At 42.4% G+C, this 15,432-nt stretch overlaps 2 long non-coding RNA genes across 2 annotated transcripts; both read left to right on the plus strand.

The window, feature by feature from the left end:
* Nucleotides 1–470: 470 nt before the first annotated feature.
* LOC146648076 (uncharacterized) lies at nucleotides 471–939 on the plus strand. The gene is made up of 2 exons (XR_014908499.1): nucleotides 471–689; nucleotides 883–939. It is a non-coding gene; the product is annotated as an uncharacterized LOC146648076 (long non-coding RNA).
* Nucleotides 940–7,953: 7,014 nt separating this feature from the next.
* Nucleotides 7,954–8,255, plus strand: LOC146648077 (uncharacterized). Its single transcript, XR_014908500.1, has 2 exons — nucleotides 7,954–8,005; nucleotides 8,199–8,255. It is a non-coding gene; the product is annotated as an uncharacterized LOC146648077 (long non-coding RNA).
* The last annotated feature ends 7,177 nt before the right edge of the window (nucleotides 8,256–15,432 follow it).

Here is a 15,432-nt window from a genome sequence, read left to right on the forward strand (position 1 = left end):
ATGTCACCTGCCCGGGCTTCACTCGCCACAGGGAAAAACCATTACTATGATCGATTCTTCCTCGCTATCCGTTCTCTTGTTTTTCCTGTCTATGGAGGAAGGATGCTGATAGGCTGGTAGGTGGTAAACAAAGGCGTAGTTAATGCTTAAACAATGCAAACTGAAGACCGCGACTTAGCATTCTGTTGTGTTAAAAAGATATATTTGGAATTAAAACAGCGGTGGGACTATTAAGACATCTGCATTTCATCTTCATAGACATCAGTGCTTGGATGTCATTATTACCCTCTTCATCACTGCAATCAAACTTGTCTTCAACCCACTTTGAAGTAGCTATTTTATGCAAATTCGCCCATATTGTGCTGCACTTTCTACAACTTAAAATTCTTATATTTCACCTTAAACACAGTGGGCCTTGAATTCACGAAGGATGAAAAAAAAATGCTGGAAATGCATTGTTGGCGTTGTAAATGACCCAGATTATTTGTTTATTTGATATTTTTCAAACAGTTAAATCCCTGAACGAATTATACCTTATAATATAGATTAGACTCTTATTTTGAAATTCGTAACGGGCAACTTCCGGGAAGGAAGATCGTACCGCAACTGCTTGCCGCAGAAAGGATTAAATGAGAAGGTTATCGTTTTCCATCCATCTTAAAATTAGCATCTAGCTGGAAGGCGAACAGGTATGTTTGTGTGTTGTACTTGTTGTTTACATTTCGGACAATTTGTAAATGTATTACTTGATTGTTAATAAGTTTATGAGCGATCTAGCAGGCTGATGCTAGCACCTCCTGTGCCTTTTCTGTGAATTGATTAGCATAACAGAAACGTGGTTATATCAAGTGAATGTTTATTTGTTTTATGTTATGATTACAGCTCTTACGATGTGTCTATGGCAATTTGTGAATAAATGGGTTGGAATACCCCACCATGGTCCATCCGTAATGATCATTGAGTGCATCGTCTGAATAAAGTCCGGCTGGAATGCTACAGTAAGAGCTGATCCCCCGCATCATCCTGCTGCCATCCTGCACCACGGAACCACGAGGACGAGTCACGGAGCTGTGTTGCTATTCGTCTGGGATTGACAAGACATTTCACGGAGCAACTCAGTGCCATTCTATGGGTCTTCTAGACAGAGACTTTATAATCATCATGCAGCTGGCTTAATGGTTTGATGTGACGGTCAGAAAAGGTATGGAACATTTCATTCTAATCGACAAGGAAAGGACATTCATTCTCATCAGTGGTGGTTAAAGGGAGAGAGAAGGTCGTCAACTACTGTGGACATCTGCTGCATTAAGACACGACGGACATGAAGTAATAACAAGTGAAGTAATTTTGTTTATTGGTATTTACCACCACTACTGTATATTTATCATTCTTTCTACTGACTCAAAAGGGGGTGAAAGAGGGGCATTTAGTTCAATTTGTAACTGTACAATAGTAATGGTGTATTGATCTGTGTTTAGCATAAGAGGTTTACTTTACCACATCAGTTTGCAACAGCTAGCAGGTTGCATTCATTATTTTATACATTTCTTCTCAATGTTGTGTTGGTTATCCGCTTCTATTTCAACTTGGTTTAAAGTGCAAAGATTCTCCTCCCTTCTGTTAATGCAGCCTGTAAGTTATAGTAACCACAAGCAGCTCATTAACTAAAGCCTGCAAATTAGATAAGTAAATAACATAAACACGAAGGAAATGGAGACTCCCTCCTCACAAACAGAACTAGAGCATCAGATAGTCGACCTGCAGAATAAAATCAAAGGGCTTAAAGCGTCTCTTGAAGACACATCAGAAACTACGGAAATAGAACTTTTGGAGAAGGAAATTCAACGCAGAGAAGAAACGTTGAACAACTTACAAGGTGAGCTTAAGGAAGGCCTCCGACGTTCCACTCGAACAAAATTCCCAACTCCAAAGGCGCTCGAAATGCAACAGGAGGAAGCAAGAAAAAGGGAAAGAAAGTTCATCTCAACGTACGAAAGATGGAAGATTCGAGCCCGAGAGTCAAGAGAGCAGCTCAAGTCAGACATTAGTAAAGGCGAGCTGGCATCTTTGATGGATTCTTTGGAGAAAGAGAAAGAAACTGTGTTAAACACTTACCTTGAAATACGAAGTCACATTACACCTTCTCCAGAATTAAGACGTCACGTTGACAGTTGTGAGGCAGTTACAGCCGAAATTATGAAAGTTACCTACGAGAGAATGTCAGATCTCGATGGTGATTATGATGCAGAACAAGTACATTGCCGTCTCAGGGAGCTGCTTAAGAACAGCTACGCACGCTCCATCTATGGATCCACTGCATCTAGAGTGACAAAGTCAATCCGTAGTCACAAAGGCACTACTCTAACACTCAAACAGGCGGATGCAGCAGCAGAGCTAGCTGCTAAGGAAGTCGAATTTGAAGGGTTGCTGGAAGAAGAGAGACAAATGGAGAAGATAGAGGAACAGCACAGAAAAATGGAAGTAGAAAAGCGCAGACTTGAACGCCTCCAAGCAGAAAAGAATTTGAGGGCCGCTCGGGCCAAACTGCAAGTCTACAGCCAGGTAGCCTCGCAGGAAGGCAGTCTCCATTCCTCTAATAGTTCAGTGGGAAACCATCATGTTCCCCCTGCTATCAACCCTCCAACTCCCACCGTCACAGCATCGCCACCCGACCTAAACGTGTCATCCCTTGCCCAAGCCCTACAAGACAGTATGGCTCTAAATAGACTTCCAGTTCCAGAGCCGTCTGTATTTAGTGGGGACCCCATTCAGTTCATCGAGTGGAAAACTTCATTCATGTCACTTATTGACAAAAAGGCCATCTCCCCAGCAGACAAACTTTATTACTTGAGGAAGTATGTAGGCGGCCCAGCTCGTAAAACATTAGAAGGAACTTTCTATAGGAATGACAGCGACGCTTATAAGGATGCGTGGAACAAACTGGATAACAGATATGGCCAAACCTTTATTATACAGAAAGCCTTCAGAGATAAGCTCACAGATTGGCCAAAGATCCAACCAAGAGATGCAGAAGGATTAAGAGACTTCTCAGATTTCTTAAACGCTTGCCAAGATGCAATGACACATGTGAAGAGCCTCGAAATACTGAAAGACTGTGAAGAGAATAAGAAGCTAATCCTTAAACTACCAGAGTGGATAGCATCTCACTGGAACAGGAAGGTTACTGAAGCCTTAAAGGGCAATAAGGAATTCCCCAGTTTTAAGGACTTCGCCGCATTTATGGCGACAGAGGCAGAGATTGCTTGTAATCCAATCACCTCAGCTTATGCCCTCCGCAGCTCTGAGTCGAGCACTGCAAAACAAGGCAGCAGAGACCCTAAGAGGAACAAGGCAAGCGTTCTAAACACACAGACTGAGGCTGACACCGAGAGGCTCAAGCCAGTTAAAGGAAAGGAAAGGTCTCCTTGTGCCTTCTGTCAAAATAATCAACACAGACTACATGGATGTCCCAAGTTTATTGCTAAAACTCTGGAGGAGCGTCGAGATTTTGTCAGAGAACATAAGCTCTGCTATGGCTGCACCAAACCTGGACATAGTGCAAAAGACTGTCGACATCGACACTCATGCAACACGTGCAAGGGTAAACATCCCACTTGTTTACACGATGACAACTATTTAAAGAAGGAAAGAGTTCTGCCACAGGAAACCACTATCCTGAGCAATGCCGGCCAAACGGAGGCTGCTGCAACTTCAATGTCAGTGATTACCGGACAGCCAACTAACACATCAATGATTGTGCCTGTGTGGGTGTCAAAAAAGGATACAGGAACTGAGAAACTGGTTTACGCCTTGCTGGACACGCAAAGCGACACGACGTTTGTTGACCAGGAACTGAGTGATGTATTAAAGGCAGATTCCTGTCCAGTTAAGCTGAAGTTAACTACGATGATTGGACGCGACGTGATCGTAAAGAGCCAAAGAGTCTCAGGGCTTTGTGTTCGGGGTTATCGCTCTTCCCTCCTCATCGACCTTCCTCCTGCTTATACCAAGGATTGCATACCAGTAAACAGAGCCCATATCCCAACATGCGAGACAGCTAAAAGGTGGAATCATCTCTCCAAGGTCATAGAAGAGATTCCACCTCTACAGGACTGTGAGGTTGGTTTATTGATAGGCTATAACTGCGCACGAGCAATGGCACCAAGAGACGTCATAACGGGAGGAGACGATGAGCCTTATGCAATTCGTACCGACTTAGGATGGAGCATAGTTGGTGGTACGTTGACATGCCCCGACACCTCAAGTACGGCGGGACAGTGCTTCCGAGTTGCAGTCAGGGAGCTCCCACCAGTCACTCCGGCAGATGCCATTCGCATTCTAGAGTCTGACTTTAAGGATGCTAAGGAAGACGGCAAACCAGTGTCTCAGGAGGACATCCTGTTCCTGGACAAACTCAAGAACCACATCGAAAAGAACAGTCTAGGTCACTACGAGATGCCGTTGCCCTTTAAGGAGAGACCTACCTTACCTGACAACAAACAGCTTGCAGTCATACGTCTGAGCCATCTAAAGAGGAAGCTGTTAAAGGATGAAGGGTACAAAGAACAGTATATCAAGTTCATGGAGGAGGTCATAGAAAGGGGTGATGCAGAGGAAGTCCACGATGATGGGAAAGAGGGCGAAAAATGGTACATACCTCATCACGGTGTATTCCACGACAAGAAGCCAGGCAAACTGCGCGTGGTGTTCGACTGCTCTGCCAAGTACAAGGGAACCAGTTTGAATGATCATCTGCTCACTGGTCCTGACCTGATGAACAATCTCAACGGTGTACTTCTTCGCTTCCGGTTGCACTCCACTGCATTGATGTGCGACATAGAGAAAATGTTTCACCAATTTCATGTGAAGAAGTCAGACCAGGATTACCTGCGCTTCCTTTGGTGGAAGAAAGGAGATCTCGGTGCACAGCCCCAAGAATACCGTATGAGGGTGCATATCTTTGGCGCAGCCTCATCGCCTGGCTGTGCAAACTACGGATTGAAGCATTTGGCTACAGAAAATAAAGACCGGTACCCATTAGGCTCTCAGTTCATTCTGAGAAATTTCTATGTCGACGATGGAGTCACAAGTACAGACAGCTCAGAGAAGGCTATCAAGTTAGCAGAAGAAGCCAGAAAACTTTGTGCCCTGGGTGGTCTTAGGCTCCACAAGTTTGTGTCCAATGACAAAGCTGTCCTGGTAAGCATACCAGCAACTGAACGTGCATCAGACATTAAAGACCTCAACCTTGCCTTTGATAACTTACCTTCAGAGAGAGCGTTGGGTATCCAATGGCACGTCGAATCAGACTGCCTGAAGATCATCACCAACCTTAAGGAACAGCCTGCAACACGTCGAGGCATATTGTCCATTGTTGCATCCCTGTACGATCCCTTGGGTCTCATAGCCCCCTTTTTGCTCATTGGAAAGGAAGTGCTGCAGCAGATGTGCTGCCATGGAACAGGTTGGGACGACCCTCTAACCAACGAACTTCGTCCACGGTGGGAGAAATGGAAAAACGACCTCAACAACTTGGAGAGGATAAATATACCCCGAAGTTATGCCCCGGCAGATTTCGGAAGGGTTATTAAACGTGAGTTACATCACTTCTCCGACGCAAGCACTACTGGCTATGGACAGTGTTCATATCTGAGGCTTAGCAATGAAGAAGGAGACATCCACTGTGCTTTAGTCATGGCCAAATCTCGTGTCGCCCCAACAAAGGTCACCACGATCCCAAGATTAGAGTTGACGGCTGCAGTCATCTCTGTGAAAACCAGCAATGTTTTGAAGGAAGAACTTGGATATGCGGACATTGAAGAGCATTTTTGGACCGATTCCAAGGTTGTACTAGGGTACATCAATAATGAGGCTCGACGTTTTCATACATTCGTAGCCAACCGTATCCAGAAGATACATCTCTACACGAATCAAAGGCAATGGAGATACGTCCCTACTGACCAGAATCCTGCGGATCGTGCTTCTAGAGGTTGTTTTGTCCATGAGCTAATATCATCGGACTGGTTTACCGGCCCTGCATTTCTATGGGAAAAGGGAGTTGACCTCTCAGAAGAGGTGGCTCCGGAACTGTCAGTCGGAGATCCAGAAGTTAAGGAAACACGGACTCTAAACACGGAAACTGTAGAACAAGATTCTCTTACTTATCGGCTGGCAAAGTTCTCATCCTGGACTCGCGCCATCTGTGCAGTGGCTCGCATTCTTCGAAGGATCAACAAGGATAAGTCAATCGGCCTCTCTACAGTGCAGGAAAGAGAAGAAGCCGAGCGCCTCATCATCAAAGATCTGCAGAGACAAACATATTCGGAGGAAGTGCGGCTACTGAAGAAAGGTTGTCAGCTGCCACCTCATAACAAGCTACATCACCTCAACCCCTTCTTGGACAACAATGGTGTGATTAAGGTGGGAGGTCGACTCCGTGATTCAAACCTTCCTCTCTCAGTTAAACACCCTACCATCATTCCAAAGGAACATCATGTTACAAGGATGATCATAGCATACTGTCATGAAGAAGTCAAACATCAAGGCAAGGGAATGACTCTCAGTGCAATTAGGACAAGAGGTTACTGGATACCAGGAATTGGCAGGACGGTTGCATCCTATCTTCGCCGATGTGTAGTTTGTCGGAAGCTTCGGAGACGGACAGAAGAACAGAAAATGGCCGATCTCCCTCCAGAGCGAGTAAATCCATCTCCACCCTTTACCTACTGTGGAATGGATTGCTTTGGACCCTTCTATAGCAAGCAAGGACGTAGTGTGCGAAAACGATATGGTCTCCTTTTCACCTGCTTCTCCTCCAGAGCCATCCATATTGAAATGCTGGAGGATCTATCTACAGACTCATTCATAATTGGACTGCGCTGCTTCATTGCTATACGTGGAGCCGTACGCCAGATCAAATCTGACCAAGGCAGTAACTTCCTAGGAGCCAAGAATGAACTGCAGGAAGCCCTCACGGAATTAAATGGTGATAAACTGACGAACTTCCTTTCTAAGAAGCAGTGTGACTTCATCCTAAATGCTCCTGGATCAAGTCATGTTGGTGGAGTGTGGGAGCGTCAAATTAGAACAGTCAGGAGTGTTCTCAACGCGACCCTTGGACTCTCACCTGGAAACCTACCTGATGCTTCCCTCCGAGCATTCTTCTATGAAGCAATGACGATAGTTAATAGTCGTCCTCTCACTATTGAAAACCTACATGATCCCAACAGTCTTGAGCCACTGACACCAAACCACTTACTTACCCTGAAGTCTACCATGGCCCTTCCTCCCCCCGGCAAGTTCATAAGGGAAGATATGTATGCGAGAAAGAGATGGCGCCACGTACAATATTTGGCCGAGCAGTTCTGGAGCCGTTGGCAGAAAGAGTACTTAGCCAACATTGCCTTTAGACAACGCTGGCACACCCCAAAGAGAAACCTGCAGATCGGGGATATAGTCATAATGAAGGATGAAGACTTGCCCAGAAATGAATGGAGGTTGGGAAGAGTCGTAGAGACTACAATGGACAGAGATGGACTGGTTAGGAGAGTGAAGCTCTGTCTAGGTGACAGGAAACTTGGCAAAAATGGTGAACGTCTTACTAAGCGGTCAGTGCTCGAACGGCCAGTTCAAAAACTAGTCTTATTGTTGGAAGGTGACTAGTCCATTCCTTGCATACTATGCTTCTGTTGTTTGGTCATTATTTGTATTATGAAATCATTGTGTTCTTTCTTCCTATGTTTATGGAGTTATGTTTTTGAACACTAATGATTTGGTGGGAGTGTAAATGACCCAGATTATTTGTTTATTTGATATTTTTCAAACAGTTAAATCCCTGAACGAATTATACCTTATAATATAGATTAGACTCTTATTTTGAAATTCGTAACGGGCAACTTCCGGGAAGGAAGATCGTACCGCAACTGCTTGCCGCAGAAAGGATTAAATGAGAAGGTTATCGTTTTCCATCCATCTTAAAATTAGCATCTAGCTGGAAGGCGAACAGGTATGTTTGTGTGTTGTACTTGTTGTTTACATTTCGGACAATTTGTAAATGTATTACTTGATTGTTAATAAGTTTATGAGCGATCTAGCAGGCTGATGCTAGCACCTCCTGTGCCTTTTCTGTGAATTGATTAGCATAACAGAAACGTGGTTATATCAAGTGAATGTTTATTTGTTTTATGTTATGATTACAGCTCTTACGATGTGTCTATGGCAATTTGTGAATAAATGGGTTGGAATACCCCACCATGGTCCATCCGTAATGATCATTGAGTGCATCGTCTGAATAAAGTCCGGCTGGAATGCTACAGGCGTGTCTCAGATCACAAGACAGCGCTGAACAGTGTGTGAGCACGGGCCATGTAAAAACCTTAAAGGCAAGGTACTGTGTGGGAGTATTAGTCAAGGCCAAAGTATTTTTCAGCTGTAAGGAAAAAGGAAACAAAGCATTCCTCTAAGTGGGTCAGATGGACTCTTTCGCCTCTTTCGCCTCCCAAAATGAATCACTGTCAGAAGAGACAAAAGAAACAATTCAATAACATCTACTGAGACGTGCTCCTGAAGTGACGTTTCTGAGAATTAGTTTAATTAACTGGCTCACTTGAAAAAGTGTCACTTAGTTGTAGGTCCCATATAAAAGTAGCCAACATTTCGTTTTTTCTTTCCCACTGAAATGTTTCATTGTTTCAGTGTAAACCAAAAAGAATTCCACTGAACTAAAGCGCTGTCTTTACAAGCTGTGCATCAGGATTCCTCGTTGAGCGTTTGTGAGCTATATGAACAGAAAAGTCCTCTTTTTTTGTTGCACCCCAAGTACTCTTCTCTTTAAACTTCTATCCCACTGGACTCCAGTACATGCAATCCAAAAAGACCTCTGAAAAATGCTCCACTGCTTTACGCTCTGTCTTACCTATTTTGCGCTGACTCAGTGCCCATACCAGAACTAGTTCTGCTTTGGTGCCTTTTGAGAACCAAGAGACTCTCACTTGGAGTTTCTTGAAGCAAATGTTACATACAGAGTAGATGTTGGGATAATTGCCGTGGAAAGAACATCATGGTAGACAAAAACTGCAGGCTGCATCTGTTAACTACGGGTGAATTTATTGCAGTAGCAGCTCCCGTTGCTACTGACGTCAGCGGTTCCAACTTTCCAAATTTAGCCCTGACAATTATATGGTGTTGTGCTGGTGCCAGGGTTTTGACGCTAGCACAAGTCAGTCGTTTTTTGAGATGTTTTGGGGGTTTTTTGGTCATCACTCAAAAAAAATGCAATACATTACATTTTTATGCAGTAATGCATTATGGGACTTAAATGCTCTCTGAAGAAGTTAATTTGTTACGCTACCTGTTATAATACTTTTGCATTACTCTGTAACATGCGCTGAAATGCACTTGCACATAATTACCAGTTAACAATATGAACCTTAGTCCCACACACCTACACAAATCACTATCCTAATGAGGACATAAAAACTGTCTTTTTTGTAGTGTTTCTTTTAGTTTAAAGACAAAGCTGACAACACTCAGCAAAGCTGAAATCCAGCCCAAAGAGACTTCAGAGTGATGCTTCTACCATAGCAACATTTACAGGGAGAAATGGAGGCCGCAATACCACAAGCTGTTCATTATTGCCTTTGTTACCTGATGACGATCAGGCTCTGGGTGCTGAGCTGAGATGGGCTTATGCTCAGCTCCGACTGAATTTTCTGTACTTGATGCACTTTGCAGTCAACCCCTGTGCTCTTATCTTTTCCTGCAATAAAAACAAAACAAAACAAAAAAACATTGCCCATATCTCCCGTCCTCAAAAGTTTTAGACACTGCACTATTTTTCTCTTCCCTGCACACAAGCTGAAATCAGCTGTTTGCAGTGAAAGTCAGAAGGAAGAGAAGGGCATGTTTGGTTTCTTTATTTTTATTTCTTTATGTATTTTATCTACCCACTGTGCATATAACTGAAGAATCTTTGTACTGCCAGGAGTGACATAAGTGTAGATGTATTGTGATTACTAAAATCTAGTACAGTAATGCATTTTTGCATTGTTGGAAAATGTGATTATAGTAAGCATTAGATGTGTTACACCCACATTGAGCAGCCAGGCTACAATCACTGCAGGCAAAGACAGGATTTAATACAGCCCAAGTTTGCTATTTTATTTATCAAAGCTTTAATTTACAAAGCTTAACATGACAGCTCTGTGGAGCACTGGTGCCCTATACCAGCAGCAAAAAAGAAATTCCGCTGTAATTGGCAGCCTTTTATACCCTGCTGCTGATGGGCAACATTTTGCTCATAATATGCCAGGGGTGTTTCCAAAATTCCCAAACAGGCAATTAAGCCATATAACCATTTTGTATATTATAATTTATAATTAAGACAATCAGCCAAAAGCACCCATAAACCCTATATTTTCATTTAAACAATATAATCCTACAAATCTCAAACAGCACTTAGAAATGCCAAGCAACTCCCCCCGCCCAACTTCCTACTTGGTTTATCCCATGATCTTTAAATAAGGTTAGACCCCCAGGGACACATTTCCCCAGACCCTGGAGAGGACAAAGGACATAGCAGGTGAGTGATTGCTAAGCCAGAAATCCACATGCCCTAAAATCAGCGTCCGTATTCACAAAAATTGCACAAATACATTACCTACACTTTTTTGACCCAGGTGATAATCAGTTACATTTGTGGCTAATACTGTCTCTTTAAATTGTAGATTCTGAGTAGCTGTTCAAGTGCCTGCAGTACAGAATCACACAAATCACTATAATATTTAAGCACCATCAAGTATGTTTCTTAATGCGCACATTTTTTGCCTAAAGTGCAAATGTGCCCTCTTTTTTTCCTCTTTTTCTCTTTTTCCCTTTAGGTTTCCTTGTTTAGCTGGTCCAACTTCAGCTAAACTCTCTTAACTTGCCATAACTTGCTTACTTAAACATAATGAATGCTATTTAAGTAAGAGCTGATGCCTATTGCTAAGATATGATCTTTAACATCACTGGTTCCCAGAAACTGGGGTTGTAAAAACCAAAATATTCTCAAATAATTTAGTGCCACTTAAAAACAAATCTGTCCACATGAGTGTTATGAGGGTTATTTTCTCAGTATTGAGAGATTTTCTCCTCTTATGCGTGCTTTTGTTTTCACATTCTTTCATCACAGCATGTGGATTCCAGTGGGCCTCTCTGCTTTATTTTTCTTGGATAAAAACACAGGTTTGCTGTTTATCTGTACTATCGGCATCTGGCACTTATTACACAGGGATGGGAGCACAAGCTTGGATTATTAGGATTACTGGTGGATTGATAGAAGGAAAGTGATTCATAGCAAGGTTAATAATAGCAAACTCTCCTTTTACCCGTATAACACCAGATAGACCGGCCTCGGGGCTTTCCCTACATTATAAACGTCTGAGCCTACCCCAGTCTTTTAGAATGCAGTCCATGAGAAAAATTCCCAGAACGCTCTCTCTAAAGCTGCTTTGATACCCCGGAGAATGCTAACACGTGTACCAAGGTACATACAAGCACAATAACAAAGCATACGGAAAGCCTCGACGTACAAATACAACCAAAATAAAAATGTATAGGTTTCTTACATAAACATGAAGATGACTCATAATTTGCTGTAATTTAAAAAGAAATTCCTTTGCTCTTTGAAAAGCACATGTATAGCTTTAGCACCTCATTGCTATCAACCATTGTACATATGTGTATGTGTGTGTTAAATGTGTGTACTGTACCTAGTATTCTTCAAGACAGATATAAAACGACCACTAATCCAGAGCGACAGAGGAATAAACACAATCCCTAATCTCATTGATCCCCTCACAAAATCATTCAATTATACTCCACCGCTGAGTATAGCACCATGCACACCAGGAAAAAGCAGCAGAGGTAACAATCTCTTTTTTCCCCCATTACAGAATAAGAAAGCCATAACTCAATGGAATATGATAATGGAATACCACACACGAGGAGACAGACAGGCCGCTCCATTCAGCACGGCGCTTCGTGATGATAAAAAACACGGCAGTCAGACATGTTCTCTATAACCAGCAGCAATACTTGGTGGTATCACTGGAGAGGAATGTAGTTAATTTTATCAGGGGTTGGGGGCGATAGTGGGTGGTGTTGCTCTGCTGAAGCAATAAAAGGACTATGGGGTGAAGAGCGAAAATGAGAAAAATGAGACAAAGGAGAGGAGAACTCTACTGTTACACGTGCCACTAAATGACCCAGTTTAACAGCCCTAAGCCTGCTACCTATTATCACAGGGGAAGGGTTTTTTCTCCTGCAGCTTCGGCATGGAGGGCAGACCTGCTCTGATATCAGTGTGACAGCTACAGGGATGCTGCTGCCTGCTCACTGATTTAGGGGTTGTGTTTTTATTCTGTTCATTAGAGCTTTCTAAGCAGTTGGAGTGCTTGTAGGTTCATGACATTTCTGCTAGTCAAATCAAAGGCTTTGGCACGGGGGATACACGGAGCAGCTGGGGGTATCGGGGTGGGAGCCTTAGCTTGGAATTGGTTGCATACACACCTACACATGCACGCACACACGCAAACTAGATGAACAAGCATTCCTATGCACACATTTCCTCTTTTTCAATATTTCGCCTAAAACCAGGCAGATGCAGTAGACTTGCACTTCTTGGACTGGCATCAACCTTTAAAAAGATTCTTGTTCTGCCTCTGGACCCTTCAGTGCCCCTTTTCCTCTGTAAAACAAATGTTAGTTTTAGAAGTTAGTTTGATCGGGCCAGCATTCAGTGTGTTGGGCGTGGAACGTGGAGGAGCTAGTTTGATGTATGGCACCAGATGCCTGCTGCCAGATGTTGTACAGGCTGACATGCAGGTCTGGCATGAGATTTCCAGGGCTGGCCGTGAACTAATTAATCTACTCCCGCTCCGGTCCCTCAGAAGGTCACACTGAAAATATGCAAGGCTGGGAATGTCTGCATTGTATCACATGCATATTTTGACTAAAGCGTTTGTTTTGGGGAAAAGCAGACACGGCTCCCTATTAAGTGCACAGTTGTATGAGACTATGTCTAGTGTACTCTTTAGAGGGGTGTATTATGGCCAAAGAGCATGTCTGCCAGTGAGAGGAAAAATTGAAACAAGATGTGCTGGCCCCTCGCTCCTTTGAAGGTGTTCCACATCATACCTCTGATTCTGAGGAGAGTAGGAGTACTACCATAAAAGGACATTCTGTTTACCTTAACCTGCCATCATCTGCTTGCCAGATGTTCCCGAGTTTTTCTTTCATCTCCTCACATGAACCTTATTTTTATTTTCACAGCAAGTTTGTTGCTCTACGTTTTTCACGGGTGGGAGAAGAACAAAAGTCGTCTTTCTTCAGCTGGAGGGTGGAGAGGCTAAATTTGAACATTGTTTAATTTGCCCTACAAAGCTTGGTAAGGCTGAAGGATTTTCTGCAGAGAGGCGTACTTGATGGAAACACTGGTACCACAGACACAAGAACTGGGAGCTATAAACATGGTTTCCATTAAGTCCTCAGCTTTGGCGAATGCATCTACACATGCAAGATTTTTTTTTCTCCCCAATGTCTGTTATTCTAACAGACGTGTTTCCTTTGGATTACTTACTAGCTGATTGCTAATGATGGCTAATAGTTATTTAAAGTAATTTTCTTTTTCATTTAGCACAAGGATACATTGCAGAAAGGAAGTGGGAAATCTCTTGACTCCAAAGAGAGTGTGCTGCATGAAAGAGAAGAAAATACAATAATAAAAAAGTATAATACGGTCTCTTCAATGGATAATTAAGATATGAATGAGTACAACATGCAGAGGTTTGGCCTCATATATTGTGTCAGCAACATCATGTCCCCAAGTTGAGCGCTGCTCTTTTGACAACATTTTATCGTGTGAATGATTTATCTTATGATGCTAGCTTTGGTTATAGGCAAGGAGAATGGCATTCAAATGAGATTGAAATATCCCAGTGCCTGCTTTTAAACCAAATAAATGTGTTATTTGGATATGATGTGGGCTGCCCCCTATACTTTTATTTACATAGCAAGTAAAGTAAGTAATTGAGGGAAAAAAATATTATAGGCTTCAGGATAAATATCACAAAGTGCTTCGCATAACAAATGCTAAAATGTAGCACCAAATAACAACAGTGGTGCACAACCCTGTGAGCAAGTACTAGGCTCAGTGAGGGGGTAGTTATCTGCTTGGGGAGTGAGGGGAAAGAAATAAAGGAGAAACAAACAACAGGAGCGAGAAGGAAAAAAAATGGCAATAGATCTTTTCACTCCCCAAGTGTTTGAATATCCCTAACTGAAGAAGAATATCTGCGCATCATGGGCAGTCCCATAGCAGCCTTAGCCTATAGCAGCATAGCCAAAGGTGGCTCAGGGTCATCTGATGGAAGACCCCTATTTGTCTACAAAACGCTTGCCATTAATTCTCTGAGCAGTAGCTTAACAAACTAAAAGACCACTCTCCTTCACATTAAAAGTTGTGTCTTTTTAAAAGTGCTAGTTGCTCAGCTTTTATTTTGAGAGCAGTTGTCTGTTTCTGGTTTGCATCACACTTTTCACAGATTCAGTTTACATACAAGTTGTCTGCTAGCAACCAAATTAATTGTACATTTTTTCAGTGCAGCACTATGTACCTCTTTTTGACCAATTTTACCCTAGAAATTGCCAACAACTTCTAGCAACCACTCGCTAATCAGCTGGGGAATAAACATTTTTAACATCGTAACCAGTGGCCACCAGATGGTCACCGACTGGTCTCTAGGCCTGTGTGACTGGGGCTTAGACAGCTGGCTAAGTAATGGTTTACAGCCAGCTTATCCTCTTTGTATTTATCTTTTTTTTTTTTTTAGCACAAGTTAGAAAATTCTTGGCTTGGTCTTAGACTATGAAAGTGTATAGATTCAATACTACAGCTAAGAGGGAATGTAGCAAAATATGAAGCAGACAGACTTTAAAGCTTTATTGTTAAGATTCAAAGAAGGTGGACTGTACTGAACATTCTTCCACAGTTCCCACTTTTACTATTTCTTTTTCTCTTTCAATGAATTTCCTTCCTTTTAATGTAATTGTGGACTTTTCACCATGATGGGTTTAATGAAATTATTTAGAATAAATGATTAAACTTAAACCTTGAGTTATTTTGACTTGAAAGAGAGTCATTGAAATGCAGTGGCAGTAAAGGCCAGTAATTATGAGACCCTTAACTGAGGGGAAAGAAAAAAAGTAGAAGGTCATTTGCTATTGCTGTCTCACTGCATCATGCAACACTAGAAAAAAAAAAACACTGAAGGAATAAATGCTTTACAGGAATGCAGGTGTACCAAAAGAAATGAAATAATTCAAGCAGAATTGTAACAGTGGTATTGTTTTTAAACCGTCAGGAGAGTCAATGTGATCTATTTTAAAATCTTC

This window comes from Rhamphochromis longiceps, linkage group LG18 (genome assembly GCF_057381845.1).
Source record: "Rhamphochromis longiceps isolate RC_006_pf linkage group LG18, R_longiceps_female_GT1.1, whole genome shotgun sequence".
Lineage (NCBI taxonomy): Eukaryota > Metazoa > Chordata > Actinopteri > Cichliformes > Cichlidae > Rhamphochromis > Rhamphochromis longiceps.